The sequence below is a fragment of the Scyliorhinus torazame genome, chromosome 5, assembly GCF_047496885.1.
Source record: "Scyliorhinus torazame isolate Kashiwa2021f chromosome 5, sScyTor2.1, whole genome shotgun sequence".
NCBI lineage: Eukaryota > Metazoa > Chordata > Chondrichthyes > Carcharhiniformes > Scyliorhinidae > Scyliorhinus > Scyliorhinus torazame.
Window position 1 is genome coordinate 222,282,515 of NC_092711.1, and position 20,949 is coordinate 222,303,463.

The window sequence follows — 20,949 nt, forward strand, 5'->3', positions numbered from 1 at the left end:
ACCCTCTCCAGCAGCCACAACAGCAGAGGGATGACCCTCTCCAACAGCCACAGCAGCAGAGGGCTGACCCACCCAGCAGCCAAGGGCCGACCCTCTCCAGCAGCCACAGCAGCAGAGGGCTGACCCTCTTCAGCAGCCACAACAGCAGAGGGCTGACCCACCCAGCAGCCAAGGGCTGACCCTCTCCAGCAGCCACAGCAGCAGAGGGCTGACCCTCTCCAGCAGCCACAACAGCAGAGGGCTGACCCTCTCCAGCAGCCACAACAGCAGAGAGCTGACCCACCCAGCAGCCAAGGGCTGACCCTCTCCAGCAGCCACAGCAGCAGAGGGCTGACCCTCTCCAGCAGCCACAACAGCAGAGGGCTGACCCTCTCCAGCAGCCACAGCAGCAGAGGGCTGACCCTCTCCAGCAGCCACAACAGCAGAGGGCTGACCCTCTCCAGCAGCCACAACAGCAGAGAGCTGACCCACCCAGCAGCCAAGGGCTGACCCTCTCCAGCAGCCACAGCAGCAGAGGGCTGACCCTCTCCAGCAGCCACAGCAGCAGAGGGCTGACCCTCTCCAGCAGCCACAACAGCAGAGGGCTGACCCTCTCCAGCAGCCACAACAGCAGAGGGCTGGCCCTCTCCAACAGCCACACAGCAGGGGGCTGACCCTCTCCAGCAGCCACAACAGCAGAGGGCTGACCCTCTCCAGCAGCCACAACAGCAGAGGGCTGGCCCTCTCCAGCAGCCACAACAGCAGAGGGCTGACCCTCTCCAGCAGCCACAACAGCAGAGGGCTGACCCTTTCCAGCAGCCAAGGGCTGACCCTCTCCAGCAGCCACAACAGCAGAGGGCTGACCCTCTCCAGCAGCCACAACAGCAGAGGGATGACCCTCTCCAACAGCCACAGCAGCAGAGGGCTGACCCACCCAGCAGCCAAGGGCCGACCCTCTCCAGCAGCCACAGCAGCAGAGGGCTGACCCTCTTCAGCAGCCACAACAGCAGAGGGCTGACCCACCCAGCAGCCAAGGGCTGACCCTCTCCAGCAGCCACAGCAGCAGAGGGCTGACCCTCTCCAGCAGCCACAACAGCAGAGGGCTGACCCTCTCCAGCAGCCACAACAGCAGAGAGCTGACCCACCCAGCAGCCAAGGGCTGACCCTCTCCAGCAGCCACAGCAGCAGAGGGCTGACCCTCTCCAGCAGCCACAACAGCAGAGGGCTGACCCTCTCCAGCAGCCACAGCAGCAGAGGGCTGACCCTCTCCAGCAGCCACAGCAGCAGAGGGCTGACCCTCTCCAGCAGCCACAACAGCAGAGGGCTGACCCTCTCCAGCAGCCACAACAGCAGAGAGCTGACCCACCCAGCAGCCAAGGGCTGACCCTCTCCAGCAGCCACAGCAGCAGAGGGCTGACCCTCTCCAGCAGCCACAGCAGCAGAGGGCTGACCCTCTCCAGCAGCCACAGCAGCAGAGGGCTGACCCTCTCCAGCAGCCACAACAGCAGAGGGCTGGCCCTCTCCAACAGCCACACAGCAGGGGGCTGACCCTCTCCAGCAGCCACAACAGCAGAGGGCTGACCCTCTCCAGCAGCCACAACAGCAGAGGGCTGGCCCTCTCCAGCAGCCACAACAGCAGAGGGCTGACCCTCTCCAGCAGCCACAACAGCAGAGGGCTGGCCCTCTCCAACAGCCACACAGCAGAGGGCTGACCCTCTTCAGCAGTTCCAGCAGCAGAGGGCTGACCATCCCCAGAACCTCCAGCAGAAGGCTAACCCTCCCCAGCAGCTCCAGTAGCAGAGGACTAATCCTCAGCGGTCAGCTGACCCTCTCGTGCCGGTGGCCCGGGGTACTCGGCGCGCCTGCGCGGCCACATTCCAAGATGGCGCCGGCTTGTGCGGGGATTGCCGAGTGCTGACGTCCTGGGCAGCCGAGTGAAGGAGGGGGGGAGGGAGAAAAGCGGACGGACAGCGGATGAAGCTGCGGCGGCCCCTTTGGGACACTATTCAGTAAATGCGGCGGGGGTCAGTGGATGTGAAGGCCAGTGTCCAGCAGCGTGTGGGAGCTGGAAGTTTGTGTGGGAGCTGCTGGCCTCTCCCCCTTCTCCTCCCCAGTCTCTGCCTCTCTCCCTGTTTCTCCGCTTCTATTTGGCAGCATTGCTCTCCGGAACGTCGGGCTACAAATGCCACGTAGACTTAAACTGGCTTAAACTGTCCCAGTGCCATCCGGAAGGCGGTGGGGGCTGGAACCGGCTGCAAAGAAGCCCCCTGTGCACGAATCCAGCTTTACCTCCAGCAGTGGACAGGCACAGCCACCTTTTCACGGTAACTGTACTGTCATTTATTTAACCCTGTTATCCACGGCTATTGATGGTTATAGTTGGGAGTGCGTGTGTACCCAGCGGCAGGGCAACTTGTTCCAGGCGACTTGCCTTTTGTAAAGCTGTCTTGTCGACAGTCTGGCTGGTTTCTTTTCACAATCGTTGTTTTCAACCTTAACATATCTTCTGCAGTTCACTGTGTTGCCTCTCTGCCCTCTCCTGATTTGTAAACAAGCCTTGTTCGTTCCAGACGTGGCCCTTGTTCCACTAAGAACCCTACTTTCTTTTAGGAAATAGATGTATTTGACGAGTTGGGATTATATAGCGGTGGGGGCAGAGATATAAAACTTGTTTGAAGGTGTTAAAATGCTGTTTAGTTTATACACTAACTGTTTGCTAGGACCAAGAAAAATATCTGGCAGACTGAAGGGAAGTTTTGAAGTGTTTCGAAAGCTCTGAAATGTGTATGTCTGGTAATTGAGGGATAGATAGCTGTTTTTTTGAGTAACATTTTTACCCAGCAGAAGTCCTGAACAATTGTGTTAGTGCCAATTAGCATTTTGAGTTTTTTTTAATGGTTTATGTTACTGTTGCTGGTTCCTTCGGTAGGAAAAGCATTTTTAAAATCTTTTAAGTATTCTATATGCAACAAGTAAAATTGTAAAATTCTGCTTTGCCAGAAATTTTAAAATAGTGATGACAGACTCTATTCTAATTAGATTCAGGTGAGATAACAGTGTAAGCAATCATTGGGGCCAAATTTATTTAAAAGCAGTGATGATTCATATTTTTCTTTGGGCCTACCATTTCATTTAAGCAATTTTTGATGACACTGCTGCATATTGGTGACACAAGTACCGTAGGCCAAATGGGCTCCTCTGTGCTGCATCATTACATGATTGGAGGAGTCACAGATGTTGCCTGGGGACTAATTCTATACGTCTGGAAATACAGATGTAAATCCAGGCACAAGCAAATATTAATGTATCTCTCTTGTGCTCTGGGGTTAGTAGCTCTTCCAAGACATAGGGGAGCACAGTAGCTCAGTGGTTAGCACAGTTGCTTCACAGTTTCAGGGTCCCAGGTTTGATTCCTGGCTGGGTGACTGTCTGTGCGGAGTCTGCACGTCCTCCCGTGTCAGCGTGGGTTTCCTCCGGGTGCTCCGGTTTTCTCCCACAGTCCAAAGATGTGCAGGTTAGGATTGCCCTTAGTGTCCAAAAAGGTTAGGAGAGGTTACGGGGAGAGAGTGGAGGCATGCGCTTGATTAGGGTGCTCTTTCCAAGGGCCGGTGCAGACTCGATGGGCCGAATGGCCTCCTCCTGCACTGTAAATTTTATGCTGTTAGGACTTATTGAAACAAAAATATTTTAAAATCAACAATGCAAAACAAAGTTTGTAATTTTTCATAATTGGTCATTTGTTTTCCTTTAGGCAGTGCCCTGCAATTAAATTCCCGGCCCTTGTCATAAGAACATAAGAGCTAGGAGCAGGAGTAGGCCATCTGGCCCCTCGAGCCTGCTCCACCATTCAATGAGATCATGGCTGATCTTTTGTGGACTCAGCTCCACTTTCCGGCCCGAACACCATAACCCTTAATCCCGTTATTCTTCAAAAAACTATCTATCTTTATCTTAAAAACGTTTAATGAAGGAGCCTCTGCTGCCTCACTGGGCAAGGAATTCCATAGATTCACAACCCTTTGGGTGAAGAAGTTCCTCCTAAACTCAGTCCTAAATATACTTCCCCTTATTTTGAGGCTATGCCCCCTAGTTCTGCTTTCACCCGCCAGTGGAAACAACCTGCCCGCATCTATCCTATCTATTCCCTTCATAATCTTATATGTTTCTATAAGATCCCCCCCTCATCCTTCTAAATTCCAACGAGTACAGTCCCAGTCTACTCAACCTCTCCTCGTAATCCAACCCCTTCAGCTCTGGGATTAACCTAGTGAATCTCCTCTGCACACGCTCCAGTGCCAGTACGTCCTTTCTCAAGTAAGGAGACCAAAACTGAACACAATACTCCAGGTGTGGCCTCACTAACACCTTATACAATTGCAGCAGAACCTCCCTAGTCTTAAACTCCATCCCTCTAGCAATGAAGGACAAAATTCCATTTGCCTTCTTAATCACCTGTTGCACCTGAAAACCAACTTTTTGCGACTCATGCACTAGCACACCCAGGTCTCTCTGCACAGCAGCATGTTTTAATATTTTATCATTTAAATAATCCCTTTTGCTGTTATTCCTACCAAAATGGATAACGTCACATTTGTCAACATTGTATTCCATCTGCCAGACCCTAGCCCATTCACTTAGCCTATCCAAATCCCTCTGCAGACTTCCAGTATCCTCTGCACTTTTTGCTTTACCACTTATCTTAGTGTCGTCTGCAAACTTGGACACATTGCCCTTGGTCCCCAACTCCAAATCATCTATGTAAATTGTGAACAATTGTGGGCCCAACACTGATCCCTGAGGGACACCACTAGCTACTGATTGCCAACCAGAGAAACACCCATTAATCCCCACTCTTTGCTTTCTATTAATTAACCAATCCTCTATCCATGCTACTACTTTCCCCTTAATGCCATGCATCTTTATCTTATGCAATAACCTTTTGTGTCAAAGGCTTTCTGGAAATCCAGATATACCATATCTATTGGCTCCCCGTTATCTACCGCACTGTTTATGTCCTCAAAAAATTCCAGTAAATTAGTTAGGCACGACCTGCCCTTTATGAACCAATGCTGCGTCTGCCCAATGGGACAATTTCCATCCAGATGCCTCGCTATTTCTTCCTTGAATGTCCATCTTTATCTGCAGATCGAATCTTCTGTTTTAAGCAGCTGCTTAAGAGTCCACCTGTGGGTCATGCATCAAATCTATAAAACAAATTTCCTTGCTGTATAATCTAATATCCTTACCATTGACCATTCCTTGTGCTGGGAAATAAGAGATTAGGAGGGTGACGGATGAGCTTGAAGAAATATTTGAAAGGAGGAGAGTGGGAGAATGTTAGAGGTGTGGAGAATACTATCCTTATTAACTGTAGATAAGTCAGTTGTGGCAATGAGGATTGGATCAGATACAAGGGCATTCATTCCCTGTTGCATAAAATTATGAAAATATCCTCAAGGTTATAATTTCTAATTTTTGTCCAGGGTTGCCGTCCACCACTTCACTCCCACTAGTATTGACTCTTTGATTTGATGCTTTGGTTGCCTTTCATCATATCCCCTGTGTAGACATTCTTCACTTGAATCCCAGGACACTGAATGTCAAGCCATTTGCCAGCCAAACAAATTGTCCCTTCGCTGGCATCACTCATTTGCACTTATCAGTAATGGGTTCTAGTACAGTGAGGTGGCATCCTGGCTGATTTTCCTCATTTACACTACAGGAACTAATTGTATCACAGCTTGCTCCTTAGCATCTGGGACTTTTCTGGAAAATAAAAGCAAAATACTGCAGATGACATAAAGCAGGAAATGCTGGAAAAACTTGGCAAGTCTGGCAACGTCTGTGGTGAGTGAAACAGAGTTAATGTTTCAGGTCCAGTATGACTCTTATGTTCTAAAGATGAGTTTTGTTGGACTCAACGTCAACTCTGCTTCCCTCTCCACATGCCTCCAAACTTGCTGAGTTTTTCCGGCACTTTGTTTTTATTGGAGAATTTTCTGGGATGTTTGGCTCGACTATTCATGGAGTTTGACCAACAATGTCATTGTTTTCCCCCTGGATTTGTTGTAAGTGTTCGTTTGCTTTTGTTGCCAACTCGACAACACATGATAGCAAAAATAATGGAAGACATGCATATGGACCATACTGTGAGTGAGATTAGATAAACAATGCTGCATTAGTCCTGCTAGCAGCTTCTTCCAAACCTCGGTGCGCTGCAGCACAAGGAGGCCTACATACATGCAGTAGTATAGCTTCATGTGTAAGGAAACTTGAGCCCTAGTGTATTTAGCCAATTTCTACCAACCAGAGATGCTAAAATGACTGCAGCTCCACAAGAAATATGCTTTGAGTAACTTAGTGTCTCGGCAAGTCATACCATTTTCACGTGTGCCAGCTTCAGTCATCCACCACTGGATTGTATCCAGCAAAGGGCATAGGAACATAGATTTGATAATTGTCCAAAGTACAGCACTTTTCTTAAGCCAAAGTCAGATTTGTGCTGATAGGGGGTGATTTTGCCAAACTAGTGCCACAACATTTGACCAACTGTGCATTTTGTATTTCAGGCTACATTAGTCATTGTGTTGATATGATCCTGAAATCTTGTACTGCCCATTATCTTGTGCTCTAGAATTTGAATACTGGTTCAATATTTATCTGTTCGTGATTGTTCTTCCTGCTGTCTTATTAATATTGCTTTTGGCTCTCGGTGTGACTCTTGTCTCACTGCAAGCTTGATATTTAACCAGCCCCGAGAGGTTCTGTTTGTGTTTAGGGCTGACTAGGCACGCTTCTCGTATCTGTTGCATGCCTTCTGGCGTTCGGTAGCTTGTATTGATACTGTACTATTTGGGACTCGTCTGTCCAGAAGCTATGGTACTACTTTGGATTCCTCTCTTTGGGAATTTTTTGGTGCATGCAGGTCTTGATTCTTTGCAGAGGATCTGTGTTAACTGCACTATTTGTGTTGCTGCTTTCCATTTTGAACTGATGCTACAATCGTTGTGTAAATCAGAAATCAGGGCCTGACTTGACTCTTGAGGGAAAAACAGTGCAAAGCTCCCTGAAGGATAGAAACTCTGGGCGTGATTCTCCGTTTCTGAGACCAAGTGTTGACCCCGACGCAGAATTCATGAACTTTCATGATAGCAAAACTGGTGCCGAACCTGGATCGATTAAACAACTGTGGAGGGGCTAGCACCGGCACCACGTAGAACACAATTGTTTCCAATAAAAAATGGTGCGGGTTTCGCCGGGTCCATGATTGACACTCGGGGCGGCAGATAAGCTGCAGCCACATATACACATTACAATCCCCCTACACACTCATCCCAGCCAACATGATAGCACCGGTCATGCTGGAGTGCGCCCATACAGCTGACGGGTTGCCTGGGGTCAGAGAAGGGTGTGTGTGGCCTAGGGGTGTGTGTGTGGGGGATACCTATACGACCCATGGTCCTAAGTTAACAGTGGGTTGTCAGTGGCGTGTGGAGCTGCATGGCTGCTTTTCCGGCTGTGACTGTGATGCTCCATGTTTGTCCACCCCGACCCCACAGCCCACCTCCCTAGTACTCTCTCTTTTCCCCTCCCCCCGGCCCTGGCTGAAGCCCCCCACGAGCAGCACAACTGTCAGTAAACTATGGTGATGTTGGACACTTTCCGTACCCCTCTATCTCCCTCAGCAGCCAAGACGCCGGTTTTATGATTTTTTAAAAGCAGAAGTGAACTGCCCCGTCGGGAACACGGCCCATCGGAGGTGGAGCATCGCGAATCATCATCATAGAATTTACAGTGCAGAAGGAGGCCATTCGGCCCATCGAGTCTGCACCGGCTCTTGGAGGCCACGGAGAATACCGGGTCAGGCCAGCTAAACTATATTGTACCTATTTTCCGGACCGCATTGATGCTGCTGTTGAGAGTAGATGACGGAGAATAGCGATTTGGTGTCAAATCTCTTCCCCCCCCCCCCCCCCCCCCCCCTCACCGGTGCGATTTTAGTGCCGGAACCTATTCTTCTCCCTATCGCAATTTTGGGGTCAGACAATGGAAAATCCCGCCCCGTAGCTGCTTCCTTTTGATGCCTCATTGTAAATCCATTGTGTTCACAAGCTATATTATAGTTGCAAATAGTGCCCAGGAGTGTCTTGATTCTTGGTCACAGGTTTTACACCTATTTCTAAATAATTTCAGTGGTTAGGTGGTGAAAAATGTGGCATCTCACTGTTTAAACATTTAAAATGTATTTGCAGGCTGGGACGTGTACATGCACGGTAACTGCGGGAGTGTATTCGTAGGAGGGGCGGGCATGGGTGCGTGGGCAGGTGACAGAGGTGCACGTGGGCCTGCTTCGATCGGAGGGTGAGAGGGGTGTGCATGGGAGGTGGGTGTGTTGGAGTGATTGTGGAGGAGAGGGTGTGCGCACGTATGGAGGGGTCCATGGACTGGAGGCGTGCACGCGTTACACGCCTGCATGAACGGTAAGGTGATTGGACGTGCGTGTGAGGGAGGAGGCATAGGTGCAGGCACGTGCATGTGAGAGAGGGGGTCATGAGTACGCTCACGTGAGAGTGGAAGAGATGTGTGTGTGTCTGATGAGTTACCAGCCCTCCTAATTAAATGGATTTCTGAGAAAAAGAAGCAGCATCACCTCGCATTAAAAATGATAAAAAGGAGTCTTTGTTGAATAATAGAATTTTTAATTCATAGATTATCATAGAATTTACAGTGCAGAAGGAGGCCATTCGGCCCATCGAGTCTGCACCGGCTCTTGGAAAGAGCACCCTACCCACGGTCAACACCTCCACCCTATCCCCATAACCCAGTAACCCCACCCAACACTAAGGGCAATTTTGGACACTAAGGGCAATTTATCATGGCCAATCCAACTAACCTGCACATCTTTGGACTTTGGACTGTGGGAGGAAACCGGAGCACCCGGAGGAAACCCACGCACACATGGGGAGGATGTGCAGACTCCGCACAGACAGTGACCCAAGCCGGAATCGAACCTGGGACCCTGGAGCTGTGAAGCAATTGTGCTAACCACCATGCTACCGTGCTGCCCTCAATTATAATATGGGTGCACATAATCAAAAATACTTTTGTTTTATGTTGTGTTATATTGCGCAAAAGCAATTGGGATTTTGTGGTTTGACTCTTCAACATAATAAGAATGTTCAGTACTCTTGAGGTCAGAAGGGTTCTGTGGTGGGAAAAGTTTGGGAAACCCTAATCTGGATAGATCTGCTGATGAAGGATGCAGCATTACTGTGCACTTACACTCATTGAATGCTTGGTCTAAGCTTCCATCAAGAACTAATTTACCAAACTACTGGGTTCCTGCTGCCCACTGGTTGTCTGACTGTCTTTCCAGAAAATGGTGCAGAAAGACACAACATGTTTTGACTGGGAATCTTAAAAAAAAAGAGTATTGTTGAAGGCAGTAGTGAGGTAGGTGGAGCCGAACAATTTTAAGCTCTGGATTAGTTGGCTGTATATATTATAGGAAATCTAATGTCTGTGAATGTGTTCTGTACACGTTCATTATGGCGTTGGAATCAAATTAAGGAAATAAATATTTGCAAAGCAAAGAATTATTATCTACTTGTGACCCAGACCAGATGAGGTATATGCAGATTTTGCGATGGAAGTGAGAAATAAAAGGGAAAGGCTATATTGGATTGTTTAGGGAAACGCCATAAACATGAATGACCTAATGGATGGAAAATTGTATTTTACTGGTACTCGTATAAGAGCAGGTCATCTCACAACTGAAATTGAGAAATGCATGGAAGCATTGTTGCGGTACTAACTCGATTCCCGAAAGAGCTCGGAAGCCACAAAGATTTAATAATAGGCACTAAATTTGTCAACTATTTCAAATTCTTACGCATTTAATTTGTGAATTGTTGGATACTTGGTGAGGGTAGCCAATAGTTTAGTTAGAATTTTTCAGATTTGATAGTGAATGTTAGTTCTATTATCATAGCTCCACTAATGAAGATTAAGGCTCATGGAATTGATAATTTAGCTAGCTAGGTCAATAAGTGCCTTGTAAATAGTTCAAGCTGTTAAATTATTTGGAGGAGCTACTTAAGTAATACTATAAAGCTGCTGATTTCACCTGGCCACATAACTTGATATCAAGTAAAGGGGAGAGGAACAGCCCTGTCAAGGGATGTGGATCAATTAAGCAGAGGTGTTAAGGAATGGTAGGATTCTAATATGGGTAAATGTAAGCTGATATATATTGGGAGTGAGTACAAAATGAATATATTGGGAGTGAGTACAAAATGAAGGACGTCCATTAACAAAGGTGGGGAAAGAAATTAAGTTGGATGTGATTATTGATTACCTGCTGTTAGTTCCTCGTCAATATGCTAACAGAGCTTGTGAAATTGAAAATCAATATTATTCTTCCATAAACTAACAGTGAGGCTGATATTTGGGATATCTTGTTCAGGTTTGGACATCTTGCCTTAAGGGATGTTAATTGTAATGTATTCTGTGATGCAGAACAGTTAGTATTCTAAAATTGAGACAAGGTTCACATACCTGCAGTTTTCATTTAAGGAAAAACAGAATGAAGAGAACATTGTAGCTCAAGATTTTCACACCTGGACATAGATATAGCTTGACAATTGCTACCTCGCCTATGATGCAGAACCTATGTGATGATTGCAGGACAGCAAGCCCAAAATCCAAGTTTTTAAGCAAATATGCTTGTGTATAAGAAAATAAATAATTTTAAAAACAAATTTAGAGTACCCAATTATTTTTTTCCAATTAAAGGGCAATGTAGCATGGCCAATCCACCTACCCTGCACATCTTTGGGTTGTTAGGGTGAGACCCATGCAAACACTGGGAGAATGAGCAAACTCCATACGGACAGTGCCCCAAGGTTGGGATCGAGCCCAGGTCCTCAGTGGCGTGATGCAGCAGTGCTAGCCGCCGTGCCGCCCCTTTAAGAACATAAATTAGACCGATTTTTTACCATGAATGAAGAATTAGGAAATGTATAGACACTGAGGTGCATGCATTAATTTAAATCAAAGAGCCCTTTACTCTGTGCTGCAGCCAGACATTTCACTGGCAGAGCAGTGGAATGCAGGGAATGCAAACCCACTGTACTTTAAAGGAGTGATACAACTGGTGGGTGGGGTGGGGGGGAAGAGGGGAAGGAGAGGCTGTCTTTCTTTGAAGCCTTGAATTTGAAGTGCTACTAATGGCTTGGGTTAGAGAAAATTGACCACCAGTAACTGCAGCATCCCGAGTAGTTCAGTCAGTCAGTGGATTCAGGGCTTGTCACACCATTGTTGTCCCTAAGTTTATATTCTCAGTTATTTGCCTCTTGGAGGGCTAGTTTATAAAGCTATTGATGAAAAGCTGTGTTCCAGTTTCTTTAGAATATCACTCCGTTTATGTTGTAGCATTTATCCCCCAAGGAAGCAGATAAATCCGTAAGGCTACGGGGATAGTGTGGGGGGATGGGACTAATAGGTTTGCTCCATGGAGAGCTGTCACAGATTTGATGGGTCGAATGGCCACCTCATGTGCCATAAATGACTCTAGGACTGTGTTATGGACAGGAGGGAGGTTAATTTAAACAGCATTCATTTCTTTTCTCACCACACGTTTGTAAACAAAGCTTGTTTTTGATTTACTTCTTCCTTTATAAGCAGTGGCGTATTTCCCAACCCCTCTTTTGTTGTGATCTGATTTTCTATTAATAACCCCATAGCAAACCTGAGATAGGATGAACTCTAAGGGTTAGTTTATTTATCCACATTCGAGCTGTGGGAGGAGGGTGGCAATGTTGCCTCCTTTGCATTCATACAGTGGAAGAGTGGTAGAGAAAATAAAGATTAACAGTGTAGACACTACAGAGAAAGGAAATATTGTTTCATGTTGGTCCAGATGTCCAATGATGTATTTATTCTTGGAGGTTAGCGGGTTGAAATCCGATGCTGGATAATTTTAAGTTTCCACCACACAATGAGATAAGCCTGCAGTGATGAATTGGTCTTGTTGGTGAGGGTACACAAGTTCCAGCAGAAATAATGTAGATGGGGCCCTGTATTCAATTAGGGCAGAGCTCCTTTTCTGTGATGCTGCAGTTACATGTTAAAATAGCAGACTGAGTTTGCAAGGCAGCAAGACAATATAATTGGTTCTACCAGCTAAAGAGTCCCATCACATGACTCCCATTTCGCCACATAGTCTTTGACAGGGGATGTGTAAGCCTCGACGGAGTCCCTGAGATGGTGGCATGCTGGTACAGTAGTTAGCACTGCTGCCTCACAGCTGCAAGCTCCTGATCCAATTTCAGCCTTGGGTGACTGTCTGTGTGGAGTTTGCACTTTCTCCCCGTGTCTGTGTGGGTTTCCTCCGGGTGCTCGGTTTCCTCCCACAGTCCAAAGATGTGCAGGTTAGGTGGATTGGCCATGCTAAATTGCCCTGTAGTGTCCAAAAGGTTAGGTGTGGTGAGGGTGGAGACATGGCCTTAAGTAGGGTGCTCTTTCTAAGGGCCAGTGCAGACTCGATGGGCTGAATGGCCTCTTTCTGCACCATACATTCTATGATTCTAGGTTAAATGTCCAACCCATGGCAGCACGGTGGCGCAGTAGTCAGCACTGCTGCCTCAGGACGCCGAGGTCCCAGGTTCGATCCCGGCCCTGGGTCACTGTCCGTGTGGAGTTTGCACATTCTCCCTGTGTCTATGTGAGTCTCACCCCACAACCCAAAGATGTGCAGGGTGGTGGATTGGCCACACTAAATTGCCCTGAATTGGAAAAAAGAATTGGCCACTCTAAATTTACTTTAAAAAAAGAAAAAATGTCCCACCTATTATGACTTGAAAAGAAGGTTGTGAGAACCTTTTTCCTTGCAGATGAGTAGATTCCAGTTGGCTAACCTGGCTTATGAAATGCAAATGACCTTTGTATAGCTCTCTTTGAATGTAGCCCATGGGAGGTGTGTCTCTCGGGTGCAGGTTTCCTGATACTGCCAAGTAGTTCAAGGGTCACAGACAGACATAACCAGCCATTTTTAAAGATCTTTGTCTGGTTTTTAACATTTTAGAAATAGCCATGAGGATATTTATATATTTATTTTTTTCTAAAAAATATGCATTGAGAGAACATAGTGCACTCACTTGGCAGTGGTCTCTTTTTCAGAAAGGACACTGAGCTCGTTGTTATTGGCAACCTTCTGATGGATCAAAAAAGATATAAAGTGAAGTTATTAGCTGTGTTTTGGTGATTTAAAAAACAATATTGGATGTAGATATCAGGGTGGTATTTTGAGCTGGAATGGAGACAAATTGATGTTGATTTATGAAGAAAGGACTAGAATTGCAAACTGAGCCAATATTGTGCTAAACTATACTATATACTATACTAATGCTGAGCTTCCAGTTCTTTCCTTAATGCAGACATGTTGCACTGAGTATAAGTTTTCTGACTTAAATGTGCTGCATGACTCATTTTTGGAAAATGTGGCAGAATTCTGACGCAAATGGACTTTTTGTGGCAACTATTGTTGACCCTTGTTCTATACATTCATGGATCATGATTTTTCGGGGGGATTTTTTTCTGTGGGACATTATTTCGAGTTGTTGCATTATTCATGAGTATCTATAATATAAGGCACAGTCTGCCAGCAAAGTAGTTGATACTGTGCTCATTAATTCCTTCAGGAATGGGCCTGGATAAATATCTGGTTTAGAATGTTTAGAAGTATGTGTTTACATGGTGTGTATTTAAGTTGCTTGTTCAGAGGCTTATCTATATATAGCGGCTCTCAACATTTGCACTCCTTAACGCGTTATTTTAATTTTATTGGCAGAATTGTGATACAGAAAAAAACAGACCTACAATCCTTTTTCTTTTTAAAATTGAGAGTAACCAATTCTTTTTTTTCCCAATTAAGTGCCAACTTATCATGGCACCTACCCTGCACATCTTTTTGGGTTATGGAGGTGAGGCTCACGCAGACACGGGGAGAATATGCAAACGCCACACGGGCTGGGTTCGAACCCAGGTCCTCGGCGCCGTGAGGTAACTCTATGCCATTGTGCTGCCCGGCAGACCTACAATCCTTCCACAGTTTTAGCAATGTAAATGTGTATAAATAGACAGATGAGATGTCTCTGCCATTTACCCTAAACAAATGTACAAGAGCTTAAAGGCAGGTACATAGATGATCACAAACTTCATGGGATGTGATTGTTCCTTTGCTATTTCAAGGCTGAATGACTTCATTGTGTTCCTGGATTCCTTACGGTTTAAAATTTAGAATTCTACTTCAAGCCATTTTTCTACAAGTGAATAAGAAAATGTGGAATGAAAAAGTTTCAGTAGTATTGACAAGTCATGTTCATTTAGCACAGACTCTAATCATAATCTATTGAAGGGGCTATGTAGCCACAGGCATTGTAAACCATAACTGCTTCATGAGCTAAGCAGCCCAGTGGATAATTTAATGTTAACATTCTGTTGCTAAGGGTGGCACAGTGGTTAGCACTGCTGCTTCACGGCGCTGAGGACCCAGGTTCGATCCCGGCCCCGGGTCATTGCCGTTTGGGGTTTGCACATTCGCCCTGTGCCTGTTTGGGCCTCACTCCCACAATCCAGAAAGATGTGCAAGGTAGGTGAATTGGCCATAGTAAATTGCCCCTTAATTGATAAAAAAGAATTGGGCACTCTAAATTTTTTTTTAAAACTTTCTGCTGCAACAGATATGTCTCTAAACTGATTAAACTGATTCTGGTAAGAAGGTCCCAAGTTCAATCTATATTTTGTATTGAGTCAAATGATTTTGAGTTGGAGTGATGGTAAGAGTGGACAGTTGGCCTCAGTTTCCTTCAGCTGTGCAATGGGAGTTCCTCCGGTGCTCCCACTCACAATTAATAGTCAGTGACTTTTGCTGCACAGAAAATGTGCATATGCTGGATGTGCACTGCATTTGGCCCAGTTGTAATGTGCCCAATACCGATGAATTGAGAACATGCATATCTGTTCTTGTCATATCATATTTCGTCCAGATCGAGTCTGGTAGTGTTTGGGGCCAAAGAATGAATGATTAAATTGCGAGACATGCGCCAGAATTAAAATGCAGTAATAATGATCTTTATTATTGTCACAAGTAGGCTTACATTAACACTGCAATGAAGTTATTGTGAAAATCCCCTAGTCGCCACAATCCGGCGCCTGTTTGGGTACACAGGGAGAATTCAGAATGTCCAATTCACCTAACAAGCACATCTTTCGGGACTTGTGGGAGAAAACCGGAGCACCAGGAGGAAACCCACGCAGACAAGAGGAGAATATGCAGACTCCACACAGACAGTGACCCAAGCGGGAATGAAACCTGGGACTCTGTAATAACATTCACTCTAGTATAACAGCAATAGTACTCATTTATATTACTCCTGTTACATTTTTAGTTAGAAGATCTGTTCAGACCTCTCACTGCCTTTATTTCTGGCCTCACTTACATTTTATATTGTACGGGAATGATTTGCAGAGGTCTCTTGTAAAAATCTCACTCCGACAAGTCACACAATGGCAGCTGTGTTGAATAGAAAATGTAACAGTCCAGTAGTACTCTTCGGAAATTGGACTGGGGCACATTGGGCAGAGTGGAGGGAACTTCATTACATGCTGCTGTACTGTAGTTGACTTCCTACTGACATGGGAACTTGAAAAGCAAATGTACAAACCAATACTAACATCCTGTATCTTGAGTGCAACAAATTCATAAAAAGTATATGTTCTATCAATGTTTAGTTAGGCTTTCCATCTTGCATTTATATTGAGGTTTGTTATGAGTCATTTGTATGCCAGGGAGGTAGGAAGTTGTTTACACTGCTTGTCTGATGGATCTGTTTGCTTTTTAATTCAGATGTGCTTTGCAGTGACCCGTTCTCTTTGCTTGACCCTAGTTCCTGAAATTCGATTCAGACAAAATGTAGGAGGAGTTTTCGTTTCAAAATGAAATTGGGGAAAATTACCCCCACTTGATTACATGAAACCATTTCTGGTGAGCTTGTGGATTTGTATCAAATATGAACACCAATGATAACAGCATTTGTATTACAACTTCAATAGAACAATTGTGCAAAGCTGTCATTTGGGGTTATAAGGAAAAGAAACGGGATGTCTAGCTTCAACAAAAAATTTGCAAGACCAGCAATAAGCTTGATCAGTGTGATTGGTTTCAGAAGGATCTTAAAAGCAGAAAGGTAGATGAATTTTGGAAGAAATTTCAGTGTAGCGAAGAGGCAGCTGATGGTATGGCAGACAGTTGGGGAAAGGTAGCGGAATGCACAAGAGACTAGTATTAGGAATGGCGGGTTGGTGTTATGGGAGGTGTTAGAGAGCTGAGGATGATACGGGTGAGACAGTGAAATAAAGGAAAGGATAATTTTTAGAAATTTCTCTGGAAGACTGGTGACTGGAAGCCACTTGAGATAAGCAAGGGGGAGGGAGTAGACGAGCTTGGCTTCATCTACGATATGATTCTATCAGCGGAATTTTGGATTGGGTAAAGATAACGCCATAGGTTTACAAGTGGAAGCTGTTCTTTGTTGTTGAGAGACAGCATGTAAATGACAAAAGAGAACGCTAAGGAGAGAATCCTGAGGTACACTGGTACAATTCTTTGAGGAAAGAAGAACCATTGCAGAATATTTCCTGGTGAGTTGGGGCAGGGAAAGGTGAAAATGAAAGGCGGATAGCACGGAAGAAGAGAGTTGATCGTTGATATTAGCCACAGAGTGTTGGGTAGGACCAGGAGGGGTAATACAGCATAAGCACAATAAAGCACCAATTTGTCAAATTTGTAATTATCTGCTTTTTAAAAATGCTTTCTAGGTGAAGATTTTAAAAAAACCTGAATACATACAAAATTCCTTTTAAACTATCTAAAACATGGTGTTAAAGGATTAAGATAGAATGAACTATTTTCTGAAGTCTAATTAAACTTTTTTTATTGCCGCTTTCTGTTTTCCCATTTTCCAGTAAGGGTAAAATATGTCATGAGAAATACTGAAGCAGATTTTACGTGCACACCCGTATAGATAATAGAATAGTAGAGTTGTGTGTGTGCACAAGTCAAGACCCTGAAGACATAGCTGAATGCTAGGGCAAACGGTGCAATAGGAGTTGGGAGATTGGGGTAGAGTAAACGATGCAGGTATTGAATCACAAGAATAAGAATTGTAAATTTGGGACGTTGGAGGAGGCTGAGTGTCAATGTTGGTGAGCAAGCGGAGGATGATGTGGTTGACCATGCCAAGCCTGTAGAAAGATCGGAGTGTGAGACCGGTTAGGAATATTTCAGTGCTGTGGTGGCGTGAAAACCTGTCTGAGAGATTTAAATGGAGTGGTGGGAAAAAAATGTCCATAGATTTGGCAGGTGAAAGCATGTCGAAGGACTCTGGAAAAGGAAGGGAGACAGGAGTTGAATGGTATCTTCCAAGTACAGAGAGTCAAAGGCGTTTGTTGGTGATGGTGACACTGTTTTTGAAAGGTGGGGCACAGTGCCGAAGGATGTCAGATACTTGGGGCAAGGGAGAGAAGTTTGATGATTGCTACTTAAAATGAGGTCAATAGAGTGGAAATTAGGGCGGCACATGGCACTGGTTAGCACTGCTGCCTATGGCACTGAGGACCTGGGTTCGAATTCCCGCCCTGGGTCACTGTCCGTGTGGAGTTTGCACATTCTCCCCGTGTCTGCATGAGGTTCGCCCCCACAACCCAAAGATGTGCAGGGTAAGTAGATTGGCCACACTAAATTGCCCTTAATTGGAAAAGAAATGAATTGGGTACTCTAACTTTAAAAAAAATAGAGCAGCAATTGGAATTGAGGCCAAGTATAATTGAAATGTACAAATTAATATTCTTTAAATACATCTCAGCAAATACCTGCATCTTTTGCCTGCTACGTCACCTGCCCTGCTGCTGCTTCTGTTGCCTCTTCACCGCGTTGCTCTTCCATCACCTCTTTTATTGTCTCTGCCCAGTTTCTGCCTTTACTGACACCCGCCTTCAGTTTGTTCCTTGTTTCCAGAATGTGCGTAATGTTGGCTGGGCTGCATTTATGATATCTCCTTACTTTGCTTGAGAAGGTGATGAACCACCATCTGCACTGATCTTTGTTCTACAATTGGTACTTTCCAGGTAATTTCAAAGGGCCATGCAACTTCTCTGTCCCAATTAAGGTTTCGAAACAAAACAACTTTAATGGGCATTTTTGTCTCGTGCCACCTGAAAATTTACAAGATTTATTGAATTCCATTTTGGAACTTGCTATGAAATTAAGCTGCAGTTGTCACCTAATTCCATAAGGGACTCACTTTCACATTAGGCTGTACTTTTTTCTTTTAACTTGACTGAGCTTCTGTTTATTGTTGTTAATTTGCAGTGACAGACTGCCTACAATGCATTCCTTTCCTTCAGGAAAAATGGCACGTGTTGCCTGCCAATTGTTTGGGCTAAAATATGTGCAACATACAATTTTCAATATACTGCTTGATTTATATGGTACTTCTGTAAAGCAAACTGATAGCTTTGAAAACTTAAAAAACCCTCGAATGTTTAAAAATTGTAATCTGGTGTTTTTTGGCTTCACAATATTTGTTCTCACTTCTGCAGCATGAAGATGAAGGTTGAAATGAGAGAGTTTGGACTGGTAAAATGGGGAAATTCTCACTACCTACATCATTCCCCTGGGTGCCATGCCAACACACCAGATCCGCGGACTCCTTTTGTACTGGCAAGTCATTCATGTTGACTGCCAGCTATTCCAGAACTTTGATTTCTGACTTGCACATCAAATAGCTTAGCTTCAGCAGCAATTTACCTTGCATTAGTATTGTTAGGCCACCGGTTAATTTGACTTGGTAACCAACAATGCTGTGGGAAATGTCTTTGAAATCAATGTGTGCTAGCTATCTCCACTTGCATGCCCATTCAAATTTAATTTAACTTTCCTGTATGAAAGATTTTTTAAAATAATATTTTAATCGTATAAGGCTGTAAAGGGCACTTGTTGTTTGTCTTGGTGACCACTGATATAATGTACGTTGCAATTTATCTTTGTAATCCCCAGAATCCTTCTCTGTTGCAGTGTAGGTAAGTTTAAATTTTTACCAAGTGCATCAAATGGCACTACTCAAACAACGTTGCTGTAGCCATTTGTTTTCTGTGGTTTATATTAGTGTTCTATTATAATTTTGTCCTGTACACATGGAAGTTGTTTGCAATTTGCTGGTTTGCTTTGTGTTTTATCTTTTTTAGTTCTGCATCCATCAGGTCTGTGATGTAAATTACTGGAAACTAAGGCAGATTCTGGTTTAATGTTCTTTTTGGCTCTTTCCCTCTACCCTCCCTCTGGTTAAACAAAAATAGTTTTACCAGATGGTGGTAATTTGTGGTTAAAGCAAATTGATATAGTTTAGGTTTTTGTTCTTTATGGTTGGTCCAAATAATTAGCTGTTGGTTTTTAATGCGGATTTTTAGCTGCCTTATTGTCGATTTGCTTTTTTTAGTGCAAGTTGTGTTCAGTAAATGTTGCAGATCAGTCAGGAGGACAGTTGCCCGCATGCTGCACTCCTTTCTCACTGTTTGCGAACAGTTTGAGAAGTGAAATATTTAGCATTGTGATACAGTGCTATCATATTTCAAACTTTTCCAGTTCCCACAGCGTTGCTCCTGCGGCCCCAAAGATGTCTGAAAGATCCGAAACCCCCTTAAGTCCCCTTTTTGTGTATTCTTCTATTGTAATCTGTTTGGGCCTACAGTTTGTGATAGATGATGGGTCCGGTAATTCTACTTGTGTTAATGATAGAATATTAAACGTTCAAAAATTAGGTTTGCATGCTAAGAAAATGGCCAGGATAAGTTACAAAAACCATAACTTAAAAAAATAATTAGTGAGTGCCATTGTATTCTGGCTGTGATTAATTTGATTACAGTTCCAAAATGTTAAGAATAAATTGTTGAAGGACATATTTCTTTTACTTGCTGCAGCACATGTTTTCTTTAATCATTCGTGGGATATGGGTGTCACTGGCACTGCCAGTATTTGCTGCCCATCCCTTTAAACCAGAAATGTAAACAACATTTTTACAGGCTTTGGAAAACAATTGCAAATAATTTGAGATGTCTAAATAGAGACTTTGAATTTATATTGCAATGAGAGCTTGCAGGCATACCAATAAAATGAAGATATCACTGAGCTACATCCTGCAGAAGCACAGGTCATAGTGATGAGCATGCCCTTCCCTCCTGACTGAAAGAACAACAAAAGTGGTAGATAGATGCAGTAAGGATTTAGCTCTACGCATGCGTTTCCGCATCAGATTTAGCAGACAATTGCAAATTCAAATGTAAACTGTTTAACTGGTATGTGCATTTCAACCACAGATTTGAGCACTCACCATGGGTAATCACTATTTTTTTTAAATTTAGTGTACCCAATTCTTTTTTTTCTAATTAAGGGGCAACTTAGAGTTTCACCTACCTTGCACATCTTTGGGTTGTGGGAGTAAGACCCACGCAGACAAGGGGAGAATGTGCAAACTCCACACGGACAGTCATCCGGGGCCGGGATCGAACCCGGGTCCTCGGCGCTGTGAGGCAGCAGTGCCATCTACTGCGTCACTGTGCCTCCCGACACTCGCCATTGTAATCACATCATTTTGTGCCAAAGGAACAAAATAACTTTATTTTATATTGTGCTTTTCATGCCTTCCAAAATACTTCATAGTCCGTGAAACACTGTAGTAATGTAGGGAAATTTGGCAATGCCCTGTAAATGCAAATTAGATAATGTGCTTTGATAATGTTAGTTGACATCAGAATATCAGCTCTTCAAATTGTGTCATAACATTTTCTTTTATTCATCTGAGTGGAAAGATGAGACATTGAATTAATGTCTCACCTGAACAGCAGAGCCTTGGA

The 20,949-nt window shown here is 44.5% G+C and overlaps 1 protein-coding gene across 1 annotated transcript in view; it reads left to right on the forward strand.

Annotated features, from left to right (window-relative positions):
• The first annotated feature begins 2,148 nt into the window (after positions 1-2,148).
• LOC140420959 (fibronectin type-III domain-containing protein 3A-like) overlaps positions 2,149-20,949 on the forward strand; it is a 174,342-nt gene continuing 155,541 nt past the window's right edge. Inside the window, exon 1 of the mRNA XM_072505159.1 lies at positions 2,149-2,303. The gene's annotated coding sequence lies outside the window, so the exon portion shown is untranslated. The remainder of the gene's footprint in view (positions 2,304-20,949) is intronic.